Source organism: Nannospalax galili, unplaced genomic scaffold (genome assembly GCF_000622305.1).
Source record: "Nannospalax galili isolate Female #2095 unplaced genomic scaffold, S.galili_v1.0 scaffold305, whole genome shotgun sequence".
NCBI classification, from domain to species: domain Eukaryota; kingdom Metazoa; phylum Chordata; class Mammalia; order Rodentia; family Spalacidae; genus Nannospalax; species Nannospalax galili.
Genome location: NW_008356258.1, coordinates 5,613,741 through 5,626,513, shown reverse-complemented (window position 1 = coordinate 5,626,513; position 12,773 = coordinate 5,613,741). Strand labels below are relative to the sequence as shown.

The following is a 12,773-nucleotide window of genomic DNA, read 5'->3' as shown; positions in this document are numbered from 1 at the left end:
TGTAGGAATTGTGTGACACCATAAAAAGACCAAACTTAACACATCATAGGCATATAGGAAGGAGAAGAATCTCAGCATAATGGTATGGACCAGATCTTCAACAGGATTGTAGAAGAAAATTCCCCCAAATTAAAGAAAGACATGCCCATACAAATACAAGAAGCACACAGAACACCAAATAGACAGGACCAGAAAAGAAACTCTCCATGGCACATCACGGTAAAAACACTAAAAGTACAGAACAAAGAGAGAATACTGAAGGCTGAAAAAGAAAAACAACAAGTCACATATAAAGGAAAAACCCATCAGAATTAGAGCTGACATTTCAGTGCAAACTACGAAAGCCAGAAGAGCCTGGACCAAAGTATTTCCAGTTTTAACTGACCACAGATGGCAACCCAGATTATTTACCTAGCCAAAATGTCTATTATATTCGAAGGAGAAAGAAAAATCTTCCATGATATAAATAGGCTGAAACAATACATGTCCACAAAACCAGCCTTTCAGAGAGTTCTTGAAGCAATAAAAAGATCTGAAGAAAGAAACAACTATACCCAAGGGGTTATGGAAAGAAACTTAATGAAGGTATAACTATGCAAATGCACGGCTACACCAAGAATGTGAACAGAAATAAAAATGACAGGAATCAATACACATCTTTCATTAATAACTTTAAATATAAATGGACTGAACTCCCCATTCAAAAGACACAGACTAGTTGAATGGATTAAGAAACAAAGCTCATCTTTTTGTTGTCTGCAAGAAACTCATCTGATGGACAGGCACTACCTTAAGGTAAATGGATGGAAAAGAATACTCTAAGCAAATGGCAATAAGAAATAAGCAGGGGTTGCAATTCTAATATCTGACAAAATAGACCTCAAAGTAAAACTAATCAGAAGAGATAAGGAGGGTCACTTCATTCTGATCAAAGGAACAATTGACCAAGTAGATATTATAATCATGAACATATATTCACCAAACTCTGGTGCACCCAACTTCATAAAAACAGTACTACAGGACTTTAAGACCCAGATTAATCCCAACTCATTAATAGCAGGGGACTTCAATACCCCATTGTCTCCATGAGATAGGTCAACAGGGCAGAAAATTAACAGACATTTGAATTAAACAATACCATACATCAAATGGGCCTAACAGACATCTACCGAATATTCCACCCAAGCACTTCAAAGGACATATGAAGGTCAACCATATACTGGGGCACAAAACAAACCTCAACAAATACAAAAAGACTGAAATAATTCCATACATTCTATCAGACCACAATGCAATAAAGCATAAAATTAACAACGGAAGAAACCCTAGTAACAACACGAACACATGGAGACTAAACAACACACTTCTGAATGATGAATGGGTCAAAGCAGAAATTAAGAAAGAAAAGTATTCCTGGAACTAAATGAAAAGGACAAGAGAACAAAACAAAACCTCTGGGACACGCTGGAAAGCGGTCCTTAGAGGGAATTTTATAGCTCTAAGTGCCTACATTAAAAAATCAGAAAGAACACAAATAAATGATATAACACTGCAACTCAAGACACTTCAAAAGCAACAGCAAATGAAAACCAAAGCCAGCAGACAAGAAAAAATACAAAAATCAGAATAGAAACTAATGAAATAGAAACAAAGAAAACAGTACAAAGAATCAACAAATCTAAGAGCTGGTTCTTTGAAAAGATTAGCAAGATTTGATAGACCACTAGCCCAGTTAACCTAAACAAAGAAAGAGAACCTCCAAATCAACAAAATCAGAGATGAAAGGGGAAACATCACAACAGACACCAAAAAGATCCAGAACACTATAAGGGAATACTTTAAAAACCTATACACTACTAAATTTGAATGGATTGGAAGAATTAATATTGAGAAAATGACCATCTTACCAAAAGCCATTTATAGATTTAATGCAATGCCAATCAAAATCCCCATGACATTCTTCACAGAATTGGGAAAATCCATCCTGAGATTCATATGGAAGCACAAAAGACCTCGGATAGCCAAAGCAACCCGGAGCACTAAGAGCAATGCTGAGGGGATTACTATACCAGATTTTAACTGTATTACAGGGCTATAGTCATAAAAACAACATGATACTAGCACAAAAATAGACCCACAGATCCATGGAACAAAACTGAAGACCCAAATATGATCACATGCAATTCAGCTACCTGAGATTTGACAAAGGGGCAAAGAACATTCACTGGAGGAAAGACAGCATGTTCAGCAAATGGTGCTGGCAAACTCCACCTGTAGAAGAATGAAACTAAACCCCTATCTTTCAGTTTGCACAAAAGTCAACTCCAAGTGGATCAAAGACCTCAATGTGAAGCCTGTAACTCTGAAATTGTTAGAAGAAAACAATGGCAATAACCTACAAGATACAGGTGTAGGAAAGGATTTTTTAAACTGGACATCAATTGCTCAGGAAACAAGGTCAACAATCAACAAATGGGACCTATTGAACTAAAAAGCTTCTGTCCATCAAAAGAAGCAACCAAGGAAGTGAAGAGAAAACCCAGAATGGGAGAAAATCTTCACCAGCGACACATCTGACATAGGTTTAGCATCCAGAATATATAACGAGCTCAAAAAACTCCTGGGCTAAGGAGCTGAACAGAGAGTTCTCAAAAGAAGAAATAAAGATGGCTAAGAAGCATCTTAAAAGGTGTTCAACACATCATTAGTAATAAGGGAAATGCAAATTAAAACACCACCTTAAGATTTCATCTTACCCCAGTCAGACTGGCTAAAATCAAGAGAACAAATGATACCAAATGCTGGTGAGGATATGGAGAAAGGGGAACTCTCATTCACTGCTGGTAGGATTGCAAACTTGTTCAACCCTTATGGAAAGCAATGTGGAGAACTCATAAAAAACTACAAATGAACCTACCATTTGACCCCTCCTTGGCATATACCTAAAGAACTCATCCTATTGCAGAGACACTTGTACATCCATGTTTGTTGCTGCTCATTTCACACTAGCTAAGAGATGGAAGCAACCTAAGCGTCCCTCAACTGACGAGTGGTCAATGAAAACGTGGTTCATTTATACGATGGAGTTTTACTCAGCAGTAAAGAAAGATGAAATCGTGAAATCTGCAGGTAAATGGAACTAGAAACTGTTATACTAAGTAACACAGACTCAGAGAAAAAAAAAGACAACGTATGTTTTCCCTCATATGTGGATCCTAGCACCAAATCCCTGTCAGTATGTATCTAGACATAACTATGGGAACCAGGATAATGAAAAGGAACCAGGGTGGTAAAGAAAAACACTCTGAAAGAGAAGAACAGTAGGTAACAGGCATTAATAAGGGATATGGATAAAAATGTGATTATTTTAAGGGGAGGGGGAGGGATGGTTAAACATAGACCCTTGAGGATAAAGGGAAAGGAGCCCAAGAGAGGTGGGACATTAGGAGATGCATATTATTAAGGGAGAAATGGGGTAAAAGGGGGCACTTTAAATGGAGAAACCATGGTGGAATGATTAGACAATGTAAGAGATAAATAACGCCTAGCTAGTTTTTTTAAAAAATCCAGAGGGAACCCTATTAATCGAACAACCTACTGACAAATTATACATACAAATAGCTCAAGGAATGTAATACATGTCTAGGCAAGGTTTATCTGAGAATGTTTGGTTTTTACCAATGCTTTATCTACATATCACATGGTAATTAAAACTACCAAACTGGTGGAACTAACCTTATTGGATGTCTAACAGCCATACATTGAGGCCTGCACTAATTTGGTCAGAGGGACATAAGGGACAGTTTTTGCTCCTTTCCCTCCTAGGCTGACTAAGCTCCATGGGCCTCTGAGCATCTCTCAAAATGTTCTGTAACTGAAGTGCATCAACCACCCTCTTTATCAAGGAAGCCATGGAGACCCCACCCAATGGACTTGAACCAGCATCCAGTCTGAAAAGAGAAGGGTCAACACAGAGGAAGCATTTCCTCCATGCTTCCAAGTAAAGCCAGCCATGGTTGAACAGAGCCCTTGACTTATCTTCACATAGATGGAACTGGTAAAAGAAAGAAGCCAGGGGCTCCTCCCAAGCCCATGACCCCTGAGGACAGATCCTCAAATGGCCTTAATTAAGAGTAAAAATAAATTGGTTTATCTGGGCCAACTGTGTGGTCTTAAACACCAAAAAGGAAAGTAAAACCAAATATTAAAGGGATGAAATTAATTCTTTAAGAGTCCATGTGTATACCTAAAAGCTACATAACAGGAAACAATGCCACACAGGAGATACATTTCTTAGAGTTGTTGGCCAGGGTGGCCCAAGAGACTTCCAGACAGTAACCCAGCATAGAACTGGGAAAATGAACAGCAGACTCCAATCTTATCTACAGGAATACTGGCAACTGATTGCTGCTAGATTAGGAAGTGCTGATCTTCCTAAAACAAGGAATTCTAGAGAGGCTGAGTAAGATTCAGCAGATGGACAAGCACTGGAGAATGGCTGGGGGTGCCAACAACACAGTGGAGGGCTGGGGCAGGGGGGCTATGGGAGGGTTCCATTTAGGATGGGGGTATATAGATGAATAAGATTGTTTGGAATGTTCTGTATGAAATACAAAAAATTAACAAATAAAAAAAGTAATATTTGAGGAAGAAGCATAAAAATTTGCTTCATATTAATTTAGTAGAGGTGAAACACATTACCATTGAAATCTACCTGATGATTTTATATCCATGCTCAGGTGCCAAAGAGCTCAGAAAGTAACTGACGGTGACTAGCAATAATCAGATACACAATGACTAGAGATGCATGTACAAACATGTTAGTAGCATTAAAAATGAGTTTTTCTGTATGAAACAGTGTATTTTAAAATGAAATGGAGATCTTTGTTAAAGGTTAAAACCTCTGTCAATTTTATGTCTTATAGGGTTTACCCTGAGTTCAATATTGTATAACTGTGTTAATTCAACTGTAAATCTAAAAATTTATAGCCAATTTTCAAAGAGATCCACTTTGCTCTGGAAATTGTTATTGAATATGTTAATGCTGCAGTGAAAGGCTTCTTCTAATCATGTGGTTATTAAATAAATAATTTTAAAAAAAAGAAATTTGTGATGAATAAACTGGCTGATGTTAAAAAATAGGACTCATTTTTTGACCTTAAAGTAATTATGAAATACCAATTTTTATGCATGTTTTGGAACATTTCAAACCATTTGAAAAACTATAGAAATGATCTATTCAATTTATCTGTACAGTAACTGGCCTCAAAACAAAACTGCAATTCCCAGCTTAGAACATTAAGAGGTTTATTTTCACTAGTGTATTATAAATATAAGAATATAAGTAATTTCTATAACTTATAAAAATTAACCTTATTAAAACGAAGTTATTTCGGGGGGCTGGAGACATGGCTCAGCAGTTAAGAGCACTGACTGCTCTTGCAGAGGACCCGTTTTCGATTCTCAGCACCCACATGGTGGCTACGAACCGTCCTTTGACTCTAGTCCCAGGGAATCTGAAGCCCTCTTCTGACCTTCGTGGCATTGCACGACATGGGTGCACTCACATACATGCTGGCAATACACACATACACATAAAATAAAAATAATATATAAAATATTTAAAAGGAAGTTATTTCCAACTAGCAGAAAAACAAACAGACCTAGAGAAATTATAATACCTAATACCCTAGAGCCAGAAAGTTACCAGTATACACAGAATTCAAAACTAGATCAACTTGATCTCAAGCACCTGCCCCATCAAGAAAATTATGCTGACACGTCATCTGCCTCCTTTACTTGTGTACTGAGTAGACTTCAGCTAGGGGTGGGGCTTCATGCCCACTCCCCACTCTATGCTGGAATTTTTGTCTGGCTTGGGATGGCATAGATCTTGTGCATGCTGTCAAACTATTGTGGTTGTGTAACTGCCCTGAAGTGTCCAGAAGAGACTGTTTCCTATTCATCTAATACCTCTGGCTCTTACAGTCTTTCTGCCTCCTCTTCCACAATGCTCCCTGGGCCTTTTGTTTTTCTGGGGGGTGGGGGTTATGATATAGATGTCTCATTTAAGGATGAGCAATACATAGTCTCTTAGTTTCTCTGTACAATGACCAGTTGTGGGTCTCTGTGTTAATCACCATCTGCTGCAAAAAGAAGTTTCTTTAATGAGAGTTGAGAGATGTACTAATCTAAGGGTAATCTAAAGTCATTAGGACAGTTTAAAGCTATGTTCATTTAATAGAATAGTAGTGGATTCTCTCCTATGGCCTGTGACCTGTCTAGCCACAGGTTCGTGGCCCCAATAACAATGGCAGGGCTCCATTTTGTGAAGTAGGCCTTAAATCCAGAAGGTGGTTGGTTACTCCCATAACACTCATACCACTGTTGAACCAGTGGGAATATCTTGTCTGGCCAATCATTATTATAGTTTACACAGTTCACAGGTAAGACTCATGATTACTTTTCTCTTCCAGTAGTGTGCATGGCACCTTCCAGCTAAAGCTAGCTGGTAGAACTGAAGCTTCTATGTCAATACCAGCTTGACTTCTCCATGTTCTATGCCTCACATATGTTAGTGGGAAGACCAATCTTAATTGTGAGTTGAACCACTCCCAAAGGAAGGGATCCTGGACTAAAACAGAGAAAATAAGCTAAGCTCTACTACACATGGATTGCTCTTTCTGCTTCCTGACTGTGGATGGAATGTAACCAACTTCTGTCTTAAACTCCTGTCTCCCTAACTTCCCTGAAATGATGGACTGTACCCTTAAACTGTAAGTCAAACATACTCTCCTACATGTTGCTGTTGTCAGTATATTTTACCACAGCATCAGGCAAAGAAACTAAGACACCTAGTTATACAAAATTCACCAACTTTTTAAGAGAAGCCAGGTTTGTTCCTAGTGCCCCCATGGTGACTAACAACTGTCAGTAACTGCAGTTCCAAGGGAATCTGATACCCTATTTTCACCTCTGGGAGCACTGCATGCATGTGATACATTCACATACTTGCAGGCAAAACACTATTTTTAAGATTGGTTTACTGTGTGGTATGTGCACCCATGTGCATGCAGGTACCCAGGAAGCTGTTGAATCCTCTGAAACTGGAGATACAGGCAATTGTGAGCCACTGTATTAATGCTGGGAATCAAATCTGGATCCTCTGAAAGAGCAGCAAGTATTCTTTAACTGCTGAGCCACCTCCCCAGTCCCTCAGCAGGGCACTCTAATCTTTCTTGACATGCCTATCATGGTTCTATGGAATCATTTGAAAAATGCTACTTCAACTGCTTCTTATATGCTATCCTTTCAAGCTCTCACTATCCTGCCTTCTTTTCCTCTGAAAAGTAGAGTGGCCAAACTGACAACTCTGCTAGTATTTGGAAACAAGCTCATCAGTGTCCTGTGCAACTGCATGACATTCTTGGTTCAAATTAAGCATTCTATCACCAAAAATTCCAAATTCGCCATGGCTTATACAGGGTAAAACTATTTTGGAATTAACTGAATTTCAACCTCTCACATTCAGTCTGCCAGCTGATCTTTTACCCATTTGTGTCCCATCCATGGAATGGCCTAATTTAGCCCACTTTTCCCAAGACACTACTTTTCGTATTTAAAAATGTAATTACCATCTAGGGGAATAGCTCAATCAGTTTGCAAGCACAAGGACCTGAGTTCAAACCCTGAGCCCATGTTTTAAATCAACAACGCAACAAAACAGGCATAATAGACATGTAAGGTTGATTTCTGGGGCTCTCTGGCCAATCAGCTTCAGTTCCATGTCAAAATAAATAAAATATGGGTGATACTGAGGAAACAAACAGAAAGACACACAGAAATTAACAGTCACCTGTCCAAATATAATCAGAAAACATCTTTAAAATCCCTTAGTCTGACCAAGGATTAAAAACAGAACTCTGTGGTCATCAGTGACACAGAATATCCAACCCATGAACACTATTTGAACCTGAAATTTCATTTTTAAAGGTGTGTGTGAGAACTCTGGGGAGGGACAGTAGTTTTTGTTGTTTTTGAGAAAAGATCTTGCTATATAACCCAGACTGGCCTTGAACACATATTCCTGCCTCAGTCTTCTCAAATTCAGAATTATTTAAATAATTAAGCTACATTGCAAAGACCCATCTCCAAAGGTTAAAAAAAATAAGTAAAAGGCTGTTCAGCTTTTCAGCTTTCCACTCTGTTTATTCTCCACCCACCCCCATTTCAACACAACAGATACTATCTCATTTTTAGGTTCTTCTAATTTACTGGCCCCCAATATTAACACGCAGAAATACGAGGTAGGGATGAATTCTTGTCAAGAGGAGGGTTCTAAGCTGACATTATCTGCTAACTGTGGTAACCTTCACTATTCTTTGGGGCAATTTTTAAAATATTTATTATTTTTATATGTATGAGTGCATTGCCTGCATGTCTGTAAGTGCACCTGTGTCGTGCAATGCACACAAAGTCAGAAGAGAGCATTGGATCCCCTGTAACTGGAGTTATAGTTATTAGCCACCATGTGGGTGCTAGGAATCAAAACCAGGTCCTCTGCCAGAGCTGCAGGTGCTTTGTAACAGCTGAGCCATCTCTCTAGCCCCTTAAGGCATAAATTTTATGTGGCATCAAACAAGATAAATATTAGTATATTCTGATAAATGAATTATTAATTCTTAATAAAAATATTAATGAGAGAAGAGTAACTGACCAACATTTAAGCCTTTTATCAATACAATATTTACCTTCTTCATTTCTTTAAAATTAAAATACTTTTGACAGGGTTTAGTACCTCTTTATCCAATATGCTTGGACTACAAAGTGTTTCAGATTTCCAGTAATTGTAGGTTCTGGAATCTGATATGATGAGATCTTGGAGACAGGAGCTGGATCTAAGGACACAAGTTACACACAGAACCTGAAGACAATTTTAAATAAACTTTTACTGCACCTGTGTTTTGACTGCAACCTATCACATGACTTTGATACTTGGGAGTTCCACAATGGTGCTCAAAGTTTCCAATTTTGGAATATTTCAGATTCTGTTAGGTATATTGGATATTAAAAGTTATAACAACCTTTATCCATTTAAGAGTATTTTTTACTCTAGGGCTTGCCTTTGTATCATCACTGAAGATTCTGCAGGAAGAAAATACCAGAACTCTGTGGCCCTTAAACCACCTCCAATATAATTAAGAAAACCCAAAGTTTATAATTAAAGGGTTTGCTTAAGATCACCCAATTAGCAATTGAAAGGACCTTGGGCTCAAACTCCAGTCTCATATGAACTCCTAAGTTCAAAGCCCACAATTTAGTCTAGAGGAATACTGACCTGAACATCAAACACAAAAGATCATATTGAAACAATATGGAGACTAGGAAAACTGTTTTATGAGGGGGGAAAAAAGGCGAAGTATGATAGTCCCAGCACTTGAGAGGCAAAGGTAAGCAGATCTCTGTGAGTTCGAGGCCAGCCTGGTCTACATAGTGCACTCCAAGGCAACCAGGACTGCAAAATGAAACCCTCTCTCAAAAAAATAAAATAAAAAATACATACATCTGATATGCTACCTTACAAAGGCAACTTACTGACTATAAAAACAACATAAATATAGCTAGCTTCTGTTCTCATTTTACCCAAAATGTAGAACTCAATCTAAAAACCATGACTTTTGTTTTTACCGTAAGCACAACTAATTCCAAAGAGCCAAATTCTACTATCCAGTTCATGCCTTCAGTTACTTTACAGACATATATTTTGGGTTAATCTTGTTCCTAAACTGTATTGCTAAAAAGACTAATTATGCTAAATTAATAGGCCAGTCCACTTTTAAAGCACTACTTTTACTACAGGGTGACTAGAAACATATTCAAGACATTGAACATCTTAAATCTCAAAATATGAAAACTTGAAATCACACATGTATAAAACACAAAGGACCAGCAATCCGACTGTCTCTTTCATAAAAAAGTAATGAGTTCTTATTCAAAAGAAAATTCACATAAACACATATAATGCACAACTAAAAACTTTTAAAATGACCCAACTTCCATATTATTAACTAATGCATAACTAAAACCAGAATTCAAGAATCTGAGCCACAGAACTACAATCAAATGTAAAACAAGCACAAAGTATGTTTAAATTCACCATAAAACATTCCAGAACCCACTTGAGTTACTCAAACCTCCAAAGAAGACGGCATTGCCTGACCCCCGACCCCCCACCCTCCCCACACCTCAGCTTCAAGGCTCAGTCTTCAGCAATTTCAGGTATGCACTCCAATTCCAGTGTTCCACAGACTTTTTCTTTACCCCACTAACCCAAGAATGAAACAAAAGAAGAAGGACCGGTTCCTGAGTAAGAAAAAAATGTGGTCTGTAAAAAGGGGGAAAAAAAGCAAAGCAAAGCAAAAATATTGTTTGTATACCATGTTTGCATTTCACCGCTTTCACAGATAAAAATCTTTTTTCCTAAATCTTGAACATTACAAAGATTCCTCTCAAAACAAAATTTCCAAAACTCAATAAGCTACAAGAAGACTAAGATAGCATAGCTAATCAGAGGGAAAATAATCAAGCAATAATTTGAACAAATCTTTAAGTATTAATTACTAATGTATCTTTAACTTATGGCATGTTAACAAACTACAAAATATAAAATTTCAGATTTGTTCTTTCAAATAAATTCTATTAATGAAAAAACGACAAGCACAACTTCTGAAAAATACATGAAAATTAATTATTTGCCTAAAAGAATTTGTTCTATCTATATTCTAACTCAAACTGCATCTTCTACAGTACTATTAAAACTTCTAAGATTACAAATATGAACATTATATAAAGATTACTGAATCTTGAAAGTTAATGTAATAAAATAAATTTAAGATAGAAAAAAACCTTTTCTACAAAGCACATTTTATCTTTGTGACATTCCTTTTATTATATAGTTCCTGATCTGTTGGCTCAGATGTTGCTGAGCCTAGTATACTGAGTCCACAGCTGCTGCACCAGTGGAGGTTTGAGCAACATTTTAGTGACACAGTGCACTACAGCAACATGTTTGAAAAATAAACAGGATTCATTAGAAGTATGATCATATACATTCAAAACTATTTCTTTTCTAAATAAAAGTGCAGATGGATCAACTCAATTCCACTTTAAAATTTAACTTCTATTCACTACTGCATTTTTTTTTTTTTTTGCTGAAGTTTAAAATGTGTTTCAAGTTTCAGCACTAGGTATTTCACACATGTAGAGCAAATTTAAATTTAGGATGATACAAAAATGAATCATTTTAAAAAAGTCATTTGGGGATTGATGGCTCAGAGTGATGGCACTGACCACTGAAACCTGAGAACTTGAGTTTGATCCCTGGACCCAACATGGAGAGAACCAGCTCCTCAAGGCTGACCTCCACACAAGTACCCGCAGTCTCACACACATCATACACACATGCTTAACAACATTTTAAGTCATTTAACAAACAATAATTTTAAAATATTTAACACAAAAGCACCTATATTCATTGAATTTACGACTAACCACACTATTTCTTACATAGTCTTGTCTAACCTGTTCTTTGAAATCCTGTCAATGACATCCCATTTTCTTCCCTCACATTCTTCCCTCACCAAACACCAGAAACTAAAATGATATCAAGCATTAAAATTGTTTTTACACAAATTATTTGGTTTTTATTTGCAACCTTTTCTTAAACTGGAATGTTAGGTTTCAGCAAAAATGACACCACTGAACATTTAAGGTTTAACTTCAGCCACACAACATACTGTGTACAGTCTTGCTATCAACAATCCAAGATGTTTACATTTTATACGAGCTATTATAATTTTGGTATTAATGTTCAAGTCTAAGACTGCTATAAAAATTCACCTGTAAGGGGCTGAGAAATGGCTTGGGGGTTAAGACACCAGGGTTTGGTTTCCAGCACCACATGGCACCTCACAACCACCTGTAACTCCAGTTCCAGGGGATCTGACACCCTCTTCTGACCTCTAGCACTACACCAATATGGTGCAGTTACATACATGCAGGCAAAACACTCATGTACATAAAATAACGTTTTAAAAGTTATTTAAAACATGGCCACAAGCAGAAAATAAGGTATTGCTAATATTTGTCAAATCCAGCATCTTTGTCTTAATGGCATAAGTTGCAATCTACAGTTGCAACTATTACAATAGATTTCAATGAATCTACCCATTAAATTGCTAAATTTAATTCTAAAAGCCTACAAAGGGTCATTTCTCAAACTCCTCAGGCATACCTTTATGGTGATTCTTGAAAATATTATTTAAACAAGTAACTTTATACATGCATGTGAATAACGGTGTGCACTTAACGTACGCAATAAACCATGGTTCCTGATGCTTGCTCCCCAAGGTGGGGTGGAATTAAGAAAAGCCAAGACCTGAAACCTGCCATGCAGATCCTCTGATACTGGCTATATCAAAGTTGGCATATAACACAAAGTTATTTACCACGAGCGTAGCTACAAACAAGTAACTTTATACATGCATGTGAATAACGGTGTGCACTTAACGTACGCAATAAACCATGGTTCCTGATGCTTGCTCCCCAAGGTGGGGTGGAATTAAGAAAAGCCAAGACCTGAAACCTGCCATGCAGATCCTCTGATACTGGCTATATCAAAGTTGGCATATAACACAAAGTTATTTACCACGAGCGTAGCTACAGCAGGAAGGAACTTCAATTTGGAGTGACCCAGCGGAGGTGGGGGGGTGGAG

General features: G+C 37.4%; 1 protein-coding gene across 2 annotated transcripts in view; it reads right to left on the bottom strand.

Moving 5' to 3' along the window:
* Rbm46 (RNA binding motif protein 46) overlaps positions 1-12,773 on the bottom strand; it is a 47,190-nt gene that overhangs the window by 33,712 nt on the left and 705 nt on the right. The window lies entirely within an intron of this gene.